The sequence below is a fragment of the Acanthochromis polyacanthus genome, chromosome 12 (assembly GCF_021347895.1).
Source record: "Acanthochromis polyacanthus isolate Apoly-LR-REF ecotype Palm Island chromosome 12, KAUST_Apoly_ChrSc, whole genome shotgun sequence".
In the NCBI taxonomy this organism is placed as follows: domain Eukaryota; kingdom Metazoa; phylum Chordata; class Actinopteri; family Pomacentridae; genus Acanthochromis; species Acanthochromis polyacanthus.
Genome location: NC_067124.1, coordinates 3455466 through 3475529, shown reverse-complemented (window position 1 = coordinate 3475529; position 20064 = coordinate 3455466). Strand labels below are relative to the sequence as shown.

Genomic DNA, 20064 nt, shown 5'->3' with positions numbered 1-20064 from the left:
GTAATCATTAAGCGTCAAGATGTTAGAAATCACTTGTCAGCCTGTTTTGTTAGAAACTGTAAAGTAATTGGAAAGCAATGTGAAGTAAAATCCAATGTTATTAACATTTAATAAAATGCGGTGGCTACTGTATATGTCCACTAGGTGGAGTCAGAGTCTCGTAAAAGAAATCGGAATGAGCTTTAATGAAAGGCAGCAAAAGAAGAAAAAGAAGACAGAGGTCTCACTCTGCTCATTTTCTAGATACCGTAAATGTATATACATATGGCGTTCACGTATAGCAGAACACCATTATTTATATTTTCTACGAAAAAGATTTGTATCATCAGTTATTATAATGTCTAATGACAAATGTCATCCCTTTTTTGCAATGCTCATGCATTATGGCAGTAAGAATTTCACAATTGGAAGAGGAGTCGGTTTTCCTGTCATGCAGCGCATCTTCTTAATTCTATCTTTGTTGTAGCTTCGTACGCTCTGACACTTGTTGGGCTACATGTGTTCCTGTGTTGGTCTGCTGTGGACCGACTCACCGGTAGATGAAGAAGCCACGTCGGGGGTTATTTTATCTCTAACGAAGTGGTAAGTCATCTGTTTGAGGCTAGATAATTATTGCTCTTAGCTAAATGTAGCATTTGTTGCTTTCGTTAGCTTCTTTCCTCGCGTTTATGCTCAGTTCTTAGCAGTGGTAAACTAATGTCGAGCAGAATGAAGTGAGGGAGTCTTCTTTACTGGGTTGAAAATGAAAACAGTCTGATACAAACATGCACACATACACGCCCTGCCGTTCAAAATACCAGCTGCCTCTCTCTACTCGTGCTTGAGAGCAGCAGGTTGGTTAACAAACAACACACCGAATGAGACATTCAAAGACATAGCATTGTAGCCCGCTAAGCTAATGTGAGTAGAATCCATCCTCTTTTTTTTTGCCTTCGCCTTGATGCCAAAGGTTTGAATGTTCTCTGAGCTTTTCTCTCACTGTTATTACCTGCATTTGTCGTTTCACGTTTAACAATATGTGTTCTGCTCTCATGTTGTGTATGAAATGCTCCAAAGATTTCCTGAGGTTGCTCTGTAGGCGGATACAAACTGAGCTTTCTGCAGCAGTTTGTCCTGTGCTGCAGAGGAAAAGTTCAAAATGAGTGAGCTTCAACTGAGTGTGTTGGTTTTTTTTTTAAACAGATGTAAAATATGAATAAGCAAAGTTTTTTCTTGAAACCTGAGAGCTCACAGAGTCCTTTTTGTTGTGTTGTTGCATGTGGTTTGACACCAAATCACCATTCTGTACTGGAGAAATGCAGAGTAAAGGAGAATAGTCATCCTGTTCTGTTGTGATTTGACGGAGGTAAAACCAAAGTTAGATTTACCCGTTCCTCATGGAAACTATTCAAACTATAAATATAATTTTATCTTAATACAATCTAAACTGCATTACAGAGATTTCTCACTTAAGGACAAGATGTATAGCAGAGAGTAAACACACCTAAACTCTGTTCACTCGGTGATTCTATGAATTTATTAAATTTGATCTACTGACACAATTTTCAATATTTCTTCCTTAGATTGGATGAAATGGCTTGAGCTTGACTAGAGCATGCAGCAACTATTTGGTATTTTTGTTTGAAAAATGACTTAAATTAAAAATACTTGCAGGCGGCATCCTGATGGCTCAACTGGTTGTGCAGACGAGCCATAATAAGACGTTCTGTAGTCCCCGATGCAGTAGTCATGGGTTTCAATCCAGCCCATGATGCTTTGCTGCCATTCTTTTCCCCCCTTTCCTGTTTCTCTCCACTCTCCTTTATAATAAAGCCTAAAAGGCCAAATAAATAAAAACAATACTTGCAGGTTATTGCTATTGTGATCAGTCTTTTGTTTAACTAGTACGCACTGCTTTACACCAAAAACAACCAAAATATTCAATCGGTCTTCCATATTTTTTGTATGATTTTATGGATTGTTAACTTAGAATACTGACTGCGCTATAAACCACTGTGTTGTTTAACACTGTAAGGTCATAGTTATCATTTTCTCTGTACTGACTAGCTTCAGTGAATTCCTGCATTGTTATGAGTACAGGTTTTATATGTCGCCATAAAGGTGTCAAACAGCTGGTCCCAGTGGTAGGGTGGCGTCAGTTGATGCAGATCAATACCAGGATAGCAGCAGTAGCACTCCCCTTCTGTATGTGCAAAGTAGATTTCTCACCTCCACAGTTTATTCCATGTACGGAGAGGCAGATGAGCCGACATCTGGGGCAGGTTCACCTCATCAGGCTGTGTGGTGGGGGCAGGAAGGCATCTCACTGGAGCTGTTGGGGCTTTTTACCATGGAAATTATAGTGGATTTTTTTTCAGTAAAGCAAAACTCGTTATAAATGACACTTACGGATTTCTTTTGTTTGTAGTTTATTGTTTCGTAATGATTTTTAAAATATATATACAGTGGGATGAGGTCCTGTCACCCTGTTTTTTGTCGACTAACATCTAATATCTCCATGCTGACAAAGTACTGTCCTTCAGCCAGGACTGGGAAGTTCTCACATGAACAAGAGAACAAGATGATGCCGTGACTTTTAATGCATTCTTGGACACCTAATGTCATCTCTTAAATGTGACACAGCTGTGGTTCAGGAGGCACATTCAGACCACTTACTAATAAATTCTCACCTCTTTCTGTGTCCTTGACCAAGACACTAAACCTAATTGTTCTCAGTGCTTAATCCAGGTTTTACACGGTACAGAGCCTATAAAAAGTATCTACTCTCCTTGGAAGTTTCCTGTTATTGCTTTTTAACATTGAATCATGGTCAAATTAATTAGGCTTCTTTGCCATTTTCAAAAAATGGCCCATAGCACACTGAAAGCAGATTTCTTCAAACTAAAATCAGTTAATTAAAACCATAAAATGTAGAATCTATGATTGCATAGTCTAAGTATTCCCCCTCTTTAAGGTGACTCACCTGTTTCTTCATAGGACCATCCAATCGGTGCTAGAAGTCCCATTATTATTGAAACGGAGAGCATCTGAGTGCCATGAATGTGACTCAAGGGATTGTAGTATAAAAACACGTGCAACTGAGAGGTTCAGTCTCTGGTGAATCAGTACTTATGGTTATAGCTACACCATGAAGACAAAAGAACACTCCAAGCAATTTTGGAAAAAGCTGATTGTAAAGCATTAGTTTTGGGGGGATGTAAGAAAATTAACAAATGACTGAATATTTCTTGGAATACAGATAAATCGATCAGAAAGAAATGGAAGGAAGATGGCACGTGTAAATCCGCCTAGAGAAGGCAGTAAGTGACCATATAAGAAAGAGATTGGTGAAGGAGGCCACCAAGACACCTATGACTCCTTTGAAGAAGTTACAAGCTTCAGTGGCTGAGATTAGGAGAGTCTGTGGCTGTATATAACGACTGTTTCCCAGGATCTTCACTTGTCAAAGCTTTACGAGAGAGTGCACATCCTCACAAACACACCATCCCCACCGTGAAGAAGCATTGTGGTGGCAGCGTGATGATGTGAGATGCTTCTCAGCAGCAGGCCGTAGTGAACTTGTAAATGTAGAGAGTAAAATGAATGCAAGAAAGTACTTGGAAGTCTTGGAGGACAGCCTGATACAGTTCACAAGAGAACTACGACTTGGTAGAGGATTTGTTTCCAGTAAGACGGTAATCCAAAACTACACAACAATGGTTTAGAGACAACAGGGTGAATGTTCTGGAGTGGTTGAGTCAGATCCCAGACCTCAATCCAATTTGTCTAGTGAAGTTTTGGCAGGACTGGAAAAGGGCTGATCACTCATGATCTGTGTGCATCCTGACAGGGCTTACAGTTTTGCAAAGAGGAATAATGTAAAACTGCAGTATCCACATGTCCAAGGATGTCAGATGTTTAAACACAGACCCAGTGCTTTAATTGCGACCAATGGTGCATCTACTAAATATTGACTTAAAGAGAGTGAATACTTATGCAATAACTTTCTTTATAAATTTTCTTTATAGATTTTTGATTAATTGACATTACTGTGTAACCACCGGGTTTCACGTTGGCATGAAAAAGTCCCTTTTGGTAATTTCTTGTCAAATAAGCTAAATTTTATTGACCATTAATCTGTGTTAAAAAAGTAATAAAAGAGGAAAACATTCAGAGGGTGTAAATACATTAAAACGGCACTGCAGGTTGGTAGTGTGCATGAATGGGTACATTGTAAAGCTCTGTGGATGAAAAAGTGGAAGTAGTGAGTCAGTGAGTGTCTGAGCAGATTTAATGGAGTAGATAACCTAAGGCTATGATAAGAGCTGTACATATAGCAGCATCATCCAGGAGTACTTTTTCCTGACCCCATATGTGAACCAGAATCTCACACTTCTGTGACCCTGAACCACACAGGCCACCTACCGACCTACTCATTAACCCAAATGCCTACTAATTATCACATAAACAGAGACATTTGTGTAAAGACATTTATAGAAACCAACAAACACACACGACATAGCTACACATCAGATACAGTCATTGCAGATACATGTGTTGTTTTTCCGATTGATTTTTCATTTATGCAATGTTGAATCAAAGTGATTTTTCTGCACATTTTTCCTCAGGTTTCAAAGAAAAGCACTGGTGAATAAGGGAGGACCACAAAAACTCACCCAGCAGAAGGAGAAACAGTTATCCGAGAGCACTCACCTGGGCTACAGGTGGCCACATTTTCTACCTGGTGAGTAACAGAATTAGCTGTTACTTACGTAACTTCACACACACACACACACACACACACACACACACACACACACACACACACACACACGTCTGGTTCTGCCATTCCCGTGGGGACTTACCATTGACTCCCATTCATATCTAACCCCTAACCCTTACCCGAACCTTAACCCAGACCAAAACAATGGCTAACCCTAAAGAAACGTTTTTGCACTTTTACTTTTTCAGTAACAACAACATGGCCAAGAAAACACTTGTTTCCCCCCGTGGGGACCTCATTATTTGGTCCCCACCGTGACACGAGTCCCCACTGAGATAGCAGAAACATGTACACACACACACACACACACACACACACACACACACACACACACACACACACACACACACACACACACACACACACACACACACACACACACACACTTTCATCAGCTTAAGCAGGGTTTGAATATGCATTACAAATAAATGTAATTTGCACACTATGGTGGTAATAATTTGAAGATTAAGCCTCAAGTTTTAATTTTCTGACATCTGAGTGAAGACACTGGTCTGTGTTGGAGTGAGGCCAGATGAATTGCATTGATAGGCTTTATGATGAGAAAGACATCATGTCCACCACAGCAAGCAGCTGTCTGACTGAGAGCATCCTCAATATGAATGTCACTGACGTGAGGCCTCTGTTGATGGTTGAAGACAGAAGCTTCACTACAATGATCTTATTTGTTCTGTCATTCCAAATCTTCTATTTCTGAATAAAGAGGTGGAAATTAAAAATGTTTTTTTTATCCGATTCATCGATTAATTGAAAAACTAATCAGCCGATTAATCGATTATTAAAATAATTGTTAGTTGCAGCCCTAGTCAGCACACACTGCTGCATTGACGTCTCAGAGCATGAGTTGTTTTCTGCCACAGTCTGAAGACATGGAGGTTAGATAGACTTATTGTTGGTGTGAATGACATGTATTTGTTGTTAACACTGTGATACAGTCCAGTAGGTACTAGCTACAGTTTCACACACCCAAGCTTTCTCATTCACTGCACATTAGGTATAGAGGATATCAAGAGACGTTCAAAGTTTCTGAATGTTAAACCTCTGTCAGTTGCAAAACTCCATGTTTGGTGCATTTATCTTGTAAATCATGTCTTAACTCTTGTACCGGGACCAGGTTGTTTTGATTTCACAGTTTTAATGGCAGCTGCAATTTTTTTTTATTTTTTAAATTGGTCCATGTGAGGCAAAAATGTTCATTCTACATGTAAATAAATCTGGCTGTCACTCCACTGGATCTAAATGCATCATAATACATACATGAAAAAAATCACTGATGTTATGACCTGAGAGGATGTTGTAAGCCAAATATTGTGTGACATTGCCACTAAAATGCCCAAACATTAACACAAAGGCATCACTGTAGTGGTTTTATAGTAGCATTACGTATTACATTATCCTCTTCCTTTGCTTCACTGAGCACACTCCGATGTGGAGGCATTTTTCCTCAGCACAGTAAATCTCAGTGTAACAAGTGTTACATCATAGTGCTGCCTTCCATGACACTTGCAATTGCTGGCATAGTGCTGTGGCAGGCCTTGAGTCTCCCCATTTGCACTGTCTGCTATTGATTAATCCGAGGGCTGTTCAGTTGGGATTCTCAGTCAGCCCCCCGAACCAAGGAATCGACTCCAAGGGCAGGGGCCATTGTTGGTTGCCTGTCTCTGGGTCAGCCTTTTTGTGTCTACAAAATGTGCTTTTTCTTCTGGTTCCTTTATAATGTAGCCTGATTCATGGCTGGTTTAGAGAGAGTTTTCTCTTTAACCCTCAGAAACCCTTGTAGTTTCTAGGAATGTTTTGCTATGGTATCAATTTTGCTTACTAAGCTCAATTTTCACTGAGATATGAAATCCTGTGCCTCTATGGAAACGGCAAACCCATTTATTACAAGTACAGAGAACTCAAAAATGTCTTTTGTGCCACACCAAATATTACAACAAAATCACAATGCCATAAGATTAGAAAATGCTATTGTTGAATTTCTTTGGAAAAAAGCTAGAATCAACATTTTTCTGATTACCCCTAAGTTTTACCAATACTGGAAAAAAGGAGATTCGACATAATATAGATATGTTACTGCTTACATTTTTCAATTTGTTTCCATATTAGTCTCCTATCTGCATCAGATTAGTTTATTTTTCATTTTTTTAATGAAACATTGACATAAGTGATTTTAATGAAAGCTTAGATTTGGTTCTTTTCCTACAAAAACCTAACCAAAACAAAGACCATTGGAAAGGACCACTGGAAAGTTGAGAATCTGACAATTCTGTTTTTACAGTCTCTGGTGCTGATAAATGGTGTATTTTATAAAAGATAATATGGTTTTCAAACAAACTGGATCGTTGGGTTCGCAGGGTGAATGTATTCATGATTCGAGAGCCTCTCTCCCACAGAATGGGGCAGGTTCACCTAACCAGCCATACTTCTAAATTAGCCATCTACACCGAATGAAGCTGTAGTTTCTGCAGTGACGAGTGAAATACATTGGCCACGTTTACATGGCGTTTTTTAATTCGGAATTATTAATTCGGAATTAACTCATTTGGAGTCAAAATTTTGTGCTTCACGTTTACATGGACATATTAATTCCAAATTAAGGTTTACATGGACCACACGCTTATCCCCCTTCCTTAATTCCACTTTCACGCTTGGGCATTGGAAAGGATTCTGATTGGACAGGGAGTGGACGTGACGTATCCCTATTTACCGGAACAAAACAAACTCCATTTGCCACGGCATTTCTTTTCCCCAACATGGACATTATTGTCTTTTTGAAGCAGCAACTCGACAATGGTGTACTACTTCTGTTGTGCCAGTAAGGTCGCAGAACGCGTACGTCACTACGCCATCGCTACGTGAGGAGCCAAGCATGCGCAGAATGACAGGAATTAACTAAAGCGGAATTAACTGTATACATGAATAGAACGTTCACAGGAATTAGTTTATTCGGAACTAACAGCGGAATAAACCAGGTAGTTTATTCTGAATTAAGTTTATTCTAAATTAACATTTTATTTCGGAAATAAGTGTTCACAGGGAGATTATAAAGCGGAATTAACTTTAATTCCGAATTAAAGAGGAATTAAAGGTCTCATGTAAACGTGGGAACTGTGTTCTACATTTGTCAGTTTGCTCATTTAGCAGCCTTAAAGGTTCTTACTCCAGACATACTGATAAAAGTATATTTCATGTATATGCCATGTGCGTGATGGAGTTTGTCAAGTCGTCTGAGATACAGAAAGTCATATTGGTCTTCTTCTGACTGACTCAGAGAGGTCAGCCTTAGTTGATCAATAGGAGTTCTTCAATCATTCTCAGTAAGACCACTTGCCTTGAATCAGTGTCCCATGGGACCCCACCAGCAGCGATTTATTTTATATTACAGCTCCCAGGTTCATAGGGTCACTGTAGCCCATCCACCACAATAAGATGATGCTCTCAGTTTGTCCTCAATATTCCGTCCACATCATGATCTTTGGCTTGTAATTGAGTGAAGAAGATTGCGATTACAAGAAACTGAGGTGCTGAGACATCTATAGGAGAACTACTGCTCCTTTGTATTACAGGGAGTCAGCTTTTATGTCTTAGGGGTTTGATTCGGATACCCTCAGTTCTCTGTTTCAGAAAACTCTTCAGCAGAACGAGAACAAGCTGGGTGTAATCACTACCACTGCATTTAGGATCAGAAAACATCAAAACTATTAAAAAATACACATGGAATTATGTTGTAAGCATAAACGTGTTCATCTTCAGTATTAGTCTACAATGTAGAAAATAATAGAAATAAATAAAAAGCTTTGAATGAGAAAGTGTGTCCACACTTTGGACTGGTAGTGTATTATATATTGTAGGATGACATTTGATCCTGTAATCGTACTGTATAAGATCAATCAAAAGCACCGGTAGAGAGCAGAGTGAGAGGAGTAGATGCTCTCCCTGTTGTGTTGTGATGGATGTGTAGGAATCCAGCCAGGACTGACAGCATGACATCACTTGTGACTTAGTTGTTTGGTTTTCTTTGGAGTTTTTTTTTTCCTTATCAAACACGTACACAGTGTGGGAAACAGTGTCGACATTTGTCCTTCAGTTTTCCCAGGATGGATAGCTAGGATTGTTGGCATTCCTCACTGAAACCAAGGACACAGCTACAGTGCAGCTCACTGAGCCCCCCCTGCTCCCACAAGAATGTGAACGAATCAAATTACAGGCAGATTTTTTTTTGTTGCTTAGCATGTCTGCCTTTATTTGTATATAGACTTTAAATATTGAGATAACCGAGGCTGGAAGACTTTGAGGGGGACAATATGTGAGACATGTCAAATCTGAACTCAGGACATCATAGTCACATGATGGGAGCTAAAAGACATAGGCTAAAACTATATTTCTCTAATGCTCCATTAAGAGGATAAACTATCTGCTGAAATTCTAAATGTCAAGGCATGTCATCAGTTAAAGATCCTTGAAGCAGCACCGTACAGACAAACATCCCAGCATCACTCCCACCTGCTGCTGTGCACAGCTCTGCACTGGTTTCCCCTTAACTCAGCTCTGCTCAACACACTGTGACTTAGTGGCTGAGATCAGACAGGATCATCAACTGTCGGCTTCACGTTTGCTCCAGACGCGCTGGGGACAGCTTGAGCCAGTGAACAAGATGGGCTGCCCCCTGCCTTCAGGAGAAAGCCTGGCACACTGGTTAGATCATTTGGGAATCCAGTGTGTTGCTGAGTGGCTCACTCATGAATTCATGCCCGTCAGTTTTCTATTATTTTAAAAAACATCCCAAACGCTCCTTTTCACCACTCCATGTTTAACTTTCTGGCTGGACTGACTTGCAGAGATGGCACTGAGCAGCAAACCTCCTCTCTGTGATTGATATTACTGCCACTAAATCCAGGGCAAGCTTTTCTACATCTGTCTTACAACATCAACATTAGCACACTGCACTTCTTAGGTTGTCTCACTTCATCTTTGTTGTTATTATGCTCAGTCATTTATTCAGTTTTTGTCATCATTGCCCTAAATATAAATATATTTAGCTATTTCTTTGTCATAAAACTGAATGAAGAACGTACAAACCTTAAAGTAGTATATTTCCAGTTTAATCCTTTGTTGTTAGCAACGAAGACAACATTTTGGAAAGTGAAGATGTAGCTGGCTACTGGTCTTTGTGCCATTCGTCATTTAGATTGTTTAGAAGTACAACTGGAGCACAGTGATAGCAGAGGATTTTAAACAAATATCAGATTCTGTGTGCTTTGCATTGCACAATGATCTGTGATATGTCTAGTTACTGGTCAGATATAGTTCCCTGCTGCTTTGACCCTTGTCCTATGAGTAAGCCTCACAGGCTAAATGTCCAACTTGTGAAGCCAGAAAACATGTGTTCTCTGGAAAAACACTAGCCTTCATTTCATTCCAAGCAAGTGGCAGTGCATGTGAAATAGTGGAGCATTGATGTAGCATCATAGTCATGCTTCATCTTGTTGGTTAATCTTAGAAGCTCTCAGCTTTGGCTACATTAGTGGGTCTCATATCCATAGAGATGAACCTTTGGAACTGCAGGTTCAGTACTGCAGTACTTACTTGGCTACAACTACGCTTTTTACTATTCAAATCACACTTCAGACTTCATTACTTCAGTTTTGATGTTGTTGGAAGCAAGTAAAAAGAGTCCTGCTGCTCCTGAACATTAGCAGTGTTTACAGCTGGAGCTGCTCTCTGCTCAAGCCTTTGTTAGCATTTAAAAACCTTGCTTAGCATTGGCATGAGATTTATGTTGCTAACTAAACGTTTGCTGCCAAACACCTTTTTCACAACTTTCTGCTGCAGAGTTCATCACCACAACTGGCACAGTTAGAAGTCATAAAAGAAAGTGCACTCCTTTTTGTACAACGCTTACATGTGGTCAAGAAATACACCTCAAACTTCATCCTATTAAACAGTTAGAGGCTCTGCCTGGTGTCTCAACCAGGTACCAAAAACTGAGGTGTGTACTATATATTGAGGATATTTATACAATTAAAAAAATAACATCTACAAATGATTGTAAAGTTTCATAATGTATTATATGTTAACACACCCCAGAAAGATTACAAGCAATGTTCATTTGATTTCTAGCTTAATCTTGGTTGTATACAGTTTGTGCAGAAGTATGTATGTAATTATTCAGAGAAATGAAAGATGCATTTATTGGTTAATAACACAAACACCCTTGATGTAAAGGTGCTATAAAAGAATGCAAATGTAAGGAACATTCATGTGTCAAAATATCAAAAGCAGAAGTTACTCAGTCTAGAGTCTTTGTCAAATTGTTGTTTCTGCCCTGAAGTTTCAAAACTAATTGTCAGCCTGAATTCATACCATCTTGTCAAACCCCTCAAGTGACACTCAGGGATTTTTTTCTGACACATATTGTGTTTAATTTGTCAAAATTATAGACTTTGATGACTTAATTGAGCTCACATTTACATACTAAAGTTCTCTGGCCAAGTGCAAAAAAATCCGTCTGGTTTCATGTTAGACCACGTCGTGACAGCATGCAAACTGTGTGGAAGGATTACGCAGAATGAAAGGCACCGGTCCTGTGTCGTCGTGTGTGTCACAGTGAGCTTGCAGTCCACAGATGACTTAGTGCTGACACCTGGCCTTGTGATTGGTCTGATTCCATTCTGACCTGTGAGTCATCACAGCTATGCGCTGCCAGCCTGTCTGATGTGTTAGGTCATGAGAATGGGGGACACTGAACATGATGCAAATTTGAGTGAAGTGATTGTAGTCTGTAGCACTTACTGATTTTAAGCACTCGGCTGTTGATTACTTATAACATTTATTTAATTTATTGCACTTAAGATTCCAGTAGTGTGAAATTGTTTCATAAAGCAGATTTGCAATCTTTCAAACACGCTTAATAAAATCCTAAATTGATAAACTGTTTTCAAACAGTTTTATTAAAGGAGACCAGTCAGTGAGTGTAACTAATCCCCAGTTTGTTTGTCTTCATGGCGTGACGTTACAGTTTTCAGTTTGATCCTGTTGGCAGTGTTGACAGTACAGTTTTTTTTTTTGCTAATAGCTCTACATTGTTTGGGTTGTAGAACCATGGCTCTGCTCTGAGTTTTGATCCACATTGTTATACGGTTGGCTTCTTCTTACATTTGACCATATTTATAAGATGTGATCACAAAGCTTCACATTGTGTGCATTGAAGAGAGAACATTTGGTCCAAATGGCCTGAACTGTGGTGCGTTGGCAAGTGGGTACATCACTTGCACTGCGCTCATGCTCACAACACATTGATTACACATGGGGTTTTGGGCCAGAAAACCACAGTCATCTCCCACCACCTTTACTCATCAGATATGATTTTGTTTGACTCTTCTAGAAACTGAAGTTCAAATGACGGGTCACAGCTTTGACACAGTTAAGGAGATGCAGCGCCCCGTGCAGATGATTCTTGAAATGCTTATATAATGGGTCCTCCAGAGACCAAAATTAGATCAGGTATGGTTTTTGATTTTTGTAGGAAGAGTCTCTGCAATTTTTGTGCCTTGTACTTTGAGAATCTGCTCTCAATCAGCGCTCACCCTTCACTGTATTCTTCTGTTGGAATGTGTAGAAACCCCTCTCCCTCTGTAGCTCTCATTCATATGTCAGCTGTACGCACCAGCTGGCTGTTATAACTCAACCCTGTGTGTGAGTGTGAGGCAAACCTCTCTCTATTAACGTCAGATAGACATTCAGAGACCAACTGCCAGTGTCTAACAATCTGGTGATGGGCTTCAGGGCTTGATGCTCAATAGAGCTGAATTTTTGTTCCTTCACACACGATCAGAAAAGGTTTTCAGTTGAGTCTGTTGAGTTAGCTGGTTATAACTGGGCAGTGTAAGACTGCAAATGATACTTTCATTATTATATTAAACCGTAGCCTATTTTGTGAAACAATCAATTGATAACGTTGTCTGTAAAATAGCAGAAAATGATTAAAGCAGCTCTACCGTAGTTTCCTAAGATGAGGTATTCTCGTGTATTTAGCTAGCAGTTCAAATTCGAATATTTTGCAGTTTAAAATCAGATGTCATTGAGAAAAAGCATCAGATCTTCACATGACAGATTTTTATTGAGCACCGCTGATTGTAAACACAACTCGGTATGCTGCTCAACACAAGTGACCAACAATCAGCTTTTGCAGGCTTAATGTGTTTTTACAGCACAAAATAAAGGCTTAAGTCTGGACTGATGTACAACCGGCTGATTAGATAGCGTTGAAATACTGAGAGGCTGACTTTGTAGAAATTGTGTTCAGACAAACAAAGTGCACGCTGCTACTTCATTTGTGACATCCACTTTTTTGAAATGGGACCCAGTGTCCCAAAGATATTTCATACATAAACTAAAAGCAACATAAAGGATCCTCATTCCCAGAGCAGGCGTGCTGGAACCATCGGTAGACAACTCTGTCAGCATCACCCAGGTGATCAAAGTCATCAGCATCTACCCCAGAGCACAACGTGACCTAACCCCAACCATGGTGCATCCATGTATGAACTGAACTTAATGGGCAGCAGCTGTGGCATTTCACAGTGATCTCTCTTTGTCTCTATGTCATGTCCTCTCCGTATGTGACTTCAAACTTATGTGCAGCTGGGTTTCACATTTAGAGGTGAATGTTTAGCCAAGAATTGGCTTTCCTGTGGCTGATTTCTGTTGTTCATATCGTCAGTGGGGCTGTTGTATAATAAGACCACCTTCACTTATCTGTCCAGATGATTATAAGACATTCATCTTTCTCTCAGTAATAAATGTCATTGGCAGATAAAAGCAAATGATATCATAGCTAATATCATATCTGTACAACAGCTGCTAAATTTCACCTCCTCCTATTTGGTCTCCATGCAATATATAGACTGAGAGAGATTCCAGATAAATGGAATCCACACAACATATGTGGCCATTATTAAAAATATGAGTCAGTCTGATCCAGATGCAATCAGACAAAGACACACAGTGCGAACAGGTGTTTTCTATAGAGCAAGATAAGAATGTGATGTAGATAAGTATGCATTTTTAATCTGAAGAGCTAAAAATTGTACACACAGCCTTAAACCACACACTCCATTACCTCACCAGCTAGACAGCGACACCCCAGCAGCCAGGCCAGACAAATTGTCAGAAGCGATGGCATCAATAGCTGTGGACTTGTGTTTGGAGAGCTGAGAGGAGTTGCTAAGCTTCACTGACAGGCTTTGGCTTCACACCCTGGCTGGCCAGGAGTCCATGGACATGCCCTGAATTAGCACAGGGCTTTCCCACTATGTGAGAATGGTATTGCTGCAGGAATGCCTGTCACTGTCAAACAAGTGTGAAGACCTTTGTATACTTCACAGGGATTTTTACGGACTATACCCTACTTCATGTGAGATGCGCCTCGAGTTGTTGCACATGGGAAAACATGGGCATAACAATTGTGGTATAATTTGCACACAGTGTCCTGCTAAAAATGTATGGATATAACAGCGCTTAGAACCAATAATATGGAGAAAAATTAGTCTTAAAAGTAGTGAAAATATATTGTAAACAGCTGATTCAAAATCATTGTAAATCTAATCTTGTTTGGATTTGTTGGCTCCTACCATTGAGATTAAGCAGAGCATAATCCCACTTACACTTTTAACCTTTAAAAAACAAACATTACATAAATAGAAAAATCCCCTTAGTCACTTTAATTCAGAGATAGCCTAATTTTGTACCTGGAAGTGGGGTTGATGGAACAGTGGTGGGTGGTGCTGCCTCAGGAGCTATATAACACTTCTGGAAATTTTCCACTAGCCTGCTGGAGCAAAACAGAACTCTTGAAACTCTGCCAGAATACAGCATGTTGGATAATACACAAAATTCACTGATATTTACATGGAGGGCATATTCAGAATAATGACAACCTTTTACCATTACAAAACTATTTTTGTTTATTATATTTGTTATTTATAAACCTTTATAACTAACAGGTGAACACACTCACACAACCACATGCACTATTGTACTGTATTTTCGGCACTATAAGGCGCATTGGACAGTCCCTCTAGGAATTTGCGATGTTGCAATCGCGCAAATTCACGCGAAATCAACCAGTCTCCTTGAATTTTGCGCGACCTTGCAATTTTGTCCAATCACTGCAACTTTCTCGCAATTTTGGCCCGCCTCGCATGAGTTCAACCAATCATAGCAGCTCCCAGCGCAAACGTAATGCGCGTACGTCACCGAATTCACTTCCTTGTTTATGGTTTGAAGATGCAAACGTGTGCGATACTAATGTCTCTCATTTAACAACAAAAATTACTGCTGAAGACCGTGATAAACAATTAATTCACTGATGTTCTTCACCAAAGCAGAGCTAAACTGTTTTACACCCATGCAATATTGTGGTGGAATACAAAAAAAAATCATTGATGGATACACGCTTTTTTCTTAACATGAAACATATTAGAATGGCTGAAATGAACGGACAACAGACCAGAGAAATCACCATGATAGAAGCTGTTGCATCCAGATCCATTAGAGCACTGAAAGAATGAGATAATTTAGATTAATTATTCAACCAAAGAATACGGCAGAGTTATGTGACGATCAGTGTGTGTGAATCCTTCCTCTGTTACCATATATCACTCAAAAACCGACTCAGGGATTTGAATGAAAATTTCAGGGTCGGTCAGAAATGACACAAGGACCAAATGCTTAGACTTCGGCAGTGATACAGCTTAAAGTTTGGATCCACGGATTTGTTAAGGATTTCCCATTGAGGTAGCAGCACGGCATGTGATAGAGGCACGGTAACCATGGCAACAAGTGAACGCTACCTCAGCAGCCTGCTGACGATCACATCATTGTTATCCTACAAAAATCCACTACTGTGGACGTATCGGAAACGGCACAAGGAACAGCTGATTAAATTGTGGGGGTCTTTCTAAGTCCCATCAATTCCTGTCGCCCCCTGCATAGTTAGGTCACGTCATGTTAAACCAGTATCTGGCTGCTGCTAATTTCCCACCATGGTGCGCCAGCTTTTGTGGAAATGGGTCGGAATGTTAAATAATTAATTTCGGAATAAATATTGTCAATTACAGCATTGAAACATGTTCTACAAGCTGGAAAAAATGCAGCTTTTTAGCAATTGTCACTGTCTCCCGCAATTTTATCACAACAAATAAGCTTAAAACATCGCAACTTTTATCGCAGTTTTTTAGAAAAGCTGCCACAAATTCAGGCATTTTCGGCCACAACAATCACGAAAAACGCCCGCGAAATCCTGGAGGGACTGATTGGAGTATAAGGCGCACCTTCAATGAATGGCCTATTTGAAAACTGTTTTCATATATACAGCGCACCGCATTATAAGGCGCATAGAATAGAAGCTACAAGAAAAAGCCGTTTCTGCCGTCCACACAGGACTGTTTCCAGAGATCAGTTCACATGCCAGACCCTGTTTAGGGTGGTGGTTTTTGTTTTTTACAGCAGCCCCTGTTGGGGGTTGGGAGGTGTGCAGGGCTCTGTTTGAGCTCACCCTGGGGGAGATAGAGGAACTTTCCCTCAAGATTGGTTTTCTCTGTTGGTCTCAAGGTTGGGTCTCTTCCAGCCATGTAGTCCAGAGTCATGGTGTTGCTCTTGGGTGTTTGTGGGCATGGTTTGGGTCGCTAGGCATGCTGGGTAGAGTCCTTTTGTTCAGACGTTGTTGGCTGGTTATTTTGTCCTTTGCGGGGTATTTTCCATTTTTCTTGGGTTTTTTTTTTTTTTGGGGGGGAGTTGTTTACTCGTGTTTTTTTGGGGGGGTTAAAATATAATGCTGGACGGTCGGGGGGTTACAAAAGCGTCTGTAAACCAGCGATTAGTGCCAAGTGGCTCTTCTCTGAGGTGCAGAGATATATGTGCCAAAGGGCTCAGGGCTGGAATTCCTAGTGTTAAAGCGTTTTTAACGGCAGTGTGACGGTGTGCAGTGCAATCTATCATACATCACGGGGTAATCTGCTTGAATTTCAGTTCCATGTGGTCTTGTGTTTACCGGTTCTTACCGTTGTTACTTCGGCCTCGCCCCCTGACTTCTTCTTCTTAGAAATTTCTGGCAGGCTGGATGCCTCGCGACACCCCCCTGACTACTCTTTACCGGTTCTTACCGCTGTTACTTCGGCCACGCCCCCTGACTTCTTCTTCTTCTTCTTATAAATTTCCGGCAGGCTGGATGCCTTGCGACACCCCCCTGACTATGGTAGCCATGGTTAATCAATATTGATCCATATGTATGGCGCATCGGATTATAAGGCGCACTGTCGGCTTTTGAGAAAATTGAAGGCTTTTAGGTGCACCTTATAGTGCCGAAAATACGGTAATCAGCTGCATTTTTTGTTGTTTTCATTGTATTTTTTGAGGTAATATACATTTAGTGGTACCAGGCATTAAAATGAACAACAAGAAATTGAAGAAAACAAGGGTGGTCTAATAACTTTTCATATATACATATATACACACACACACACACACATACATAAGCCCACGTTGTCTTTATGTAATGTTCCGGTTTACCACCCAGTGTTCGGTAGAGGAGAAGTAGGATGAAAGATTCTTGGAGCGACAGTTATATGAGGGGAACGGTAATGAGTGGGCTGCAAACCATGACAGTCGGTCTGCCACAAGTAGGGGAGAGTGAGAGAAAAAGCGAATAAGAGGAGGGGGTTACATGTGGGAGTACACCACAGCAAATATGGGAGGAAGACAACACGTTGCAGCCACAGCCCAGTTTTATTGAGCAGATGAGCGAATGAGCAAGCAAGCGTGTCTCGTCCAGACACCCACACTGACTGGGCTGGTGTCCTAGGAGATTAGCAATACATTGTTACGTCTTTCTCTGTGCATTATGTTGTTTTTAAAAAAAAAAATTCAGTATACATGTGGTCGTGAGGGTTTACATTGGCCTCGTTAAAATCCTTTATATAGCGAACAACATTTACATCGTGCTCTTTGCAAGTACATCCACAGGTTGTTATTGTGCATCTGCCGCTGTTGCAGTGTGGGGCCAGCTGCTTGAGTTAGTATGTTCCTTTTATAATGGTGATGGAGCTCTTCAAGTAAACTTTGCTTAAACTGCTTAAACTTAGTACATTAGACTATGGAAGGTTTTAGAGAAATATGAATAAAGCTTTTTCACATAAAAACGTAAAATATTTGTCCCAAACAGTGAACCATATTGAGACTTTTCTTGTCTGTAAACAGCTATCAACCTCCTAACAGCTGCAGTATTGATTTGCTTTTTTTGTGGTGAATAATTTTCAAGTTTTCGTACCCAACTCATATGCTAAATTTCCATATGACTTGAATATTTGTGTCACACCACAGTCCAAACATCCATCCATCCATCCATCCATCCATCCATCCATCCATCATATATACACCGCTTAATCCTCATTAGGGTCGTGGGGGGCTGGAGTCTATCCCAGCTGACTCGGGTGAAGGCAGGAGACACCTGGACAGGTCGCCAGTCTATCACAGGGCTACATATAGAGACAAACAATCACACTTACAATCACTCCTATGGACAGTTTAAAATCACCAATTAACCTCAGCATGCTATTGGACTGTGGGAGGAAGCTGGAGAACCTGGAGAAAACCCACTCATGTACAGGGAGAACATGCACACTCCATGGAGAAAGATCCTAGGAAGGCTGGGAAGGGAGATCTTTTAGCTGCAAGGTGAAAGTGTTAACCACCGAGCCACTGTGCTGCCCGCAATCCAAACAGCCATGACAAAATCCTCTGATGGGGCAATAGCACAAACAGGCTTCCATGCATCAGGAAAATAGTAAAAAGAACAGAGCAGAGAGACCAGAAGAACAATTTTCTGACAGTAGATTTAGTCGTAGCAGGTGACTGCTACACACGTTTAAGCCCTGTAATTACATGATTTTCCTGTCAAGCTATAAGTGTCAGTGCTGTTTGGTTACTTATAAAAATGTCTTATCCTTGTGAACATAGCAGGAATAGGGCCCAGGAGCTTGTTGCTAATAAAATGTTAATCCCTTGAATTACACAGTCTTCTTGCCCATTTGACACAGCCGCTGGCATTTGATGTTTTGCATGAATGCACACACTAACACACAGAGGGGTTTTAATGCTTGATAGGTCTCTCAGACTCATATGCTGTTGTATTTTTTACACCTGATCCTCTCACTTCTTTTAACCTACCATATGCATGGAACATGTTGCCATGGCATCAGTGAAAGGCTGAGGTCCCCCTGTTGTCACATTTTGTTCAAAGACAACCTGAGCTCTCCAGACTCTGTGCTTGGCTGTGTCTCTGTGCATTTATTTCCTTTATACATCTCTTTCTCTCTCTGTTTGGTCTGCCCTGAGACTGAAACGATGTGTCTCCACGGGGGAGATGACCACTTCCCTAGAGGTTTTCAAGAAACGGAAAAGCGACATCATCCTTACAGAAACCAAAAAGGATGAAACTAAAAAGCCCCGCTGCTCCAATGGTTAATGAGCCTTTATAGTTAGCTGCTATTCCTGCTGGAATAGCTCATTGATGATGTAATGGCATTGAATTTGATCTCTTGAAAACAAAAGCTGGCCTCTGTCATACATTTCGGGTCTATTATTAGTTTTGTTCAAGCATTTTCCTCTTTTCCCTGAATAATTTTGTTATTGAGCCAGAAGTTGCTTTCCATATTTGGTCACCAGACAGGCTAACTACTGGGTCATTGGTGTTTGTTTTAGTCACAAATGGTGTGTGAAATATGCTCAAGACCAGGACAGTCTGTGGTGTCTATGTACATACGAATTTTTATGTGCATGAGAGTAAGAATATAAATGTGCATGAACACTTGTGGTTCTGCTTTCAATCATGAGCCCATTAAAACTTCCCTGAGCCAAACCAGCATTCACAAACCAGAGGAAATAATGCTGTTTGATTTAAAGACGTCAGTGGTTGTAGTAATTGTTGTTGGATTGTATTTTGATGGATTGAATATTGTCCATGGTATGAATCCTATCTTCCTCTTCGACAGAAAAAGTGCCGGTTTGTTACTGCAAACGTAGGAGAAATGTTTGCTCCCTTATGAGCAAGCCCATTGTAGGATATTTACGGAAAAGCTCCCTAACGTAATTACCCAACACTAGAAAGTGTTGATATCACATGATATGATGTGTGTGTTTTTATCCTCCAAAGTACAAAACCTTCCCACTGAGAAACTATTCTTGGAAAGCTATAGCAGCAACACCTCAGTGTTGCAGTTATAGTT

At 40.4% G+C, this 20064-nt stretch overlaps 1 protein-coding gene across 4 annotated transcripts in view; it reads left to right on the top strand.

The window, feature by feature from the left end:
- Nucleotides 1-456: 456 nt before the first annotated feature.
- Nucleotides 457-20064, top strand: part of ncalda (neurocalcin delta a) — a 91949-nt gene continuing 72341 nt past the window's right edge. For 3 of the 4 annotated variants that reach the window (XM_051956440.1, XM_051956439.1, XM_051956438.1), the window contains exons 1-2: nucleotides 458-582; nucleotides 4608-4723. The gene's annotated coding sequence lies outside the window, so the exon portion shown is untranslated. Of the gene's footprint in view, nucleotides 583-4607; nucleotides 4724-20064 lie in introns of all 4 variants that reach the window. The other variant, XM_051956441.1, reaches the window with a different exon arrangement.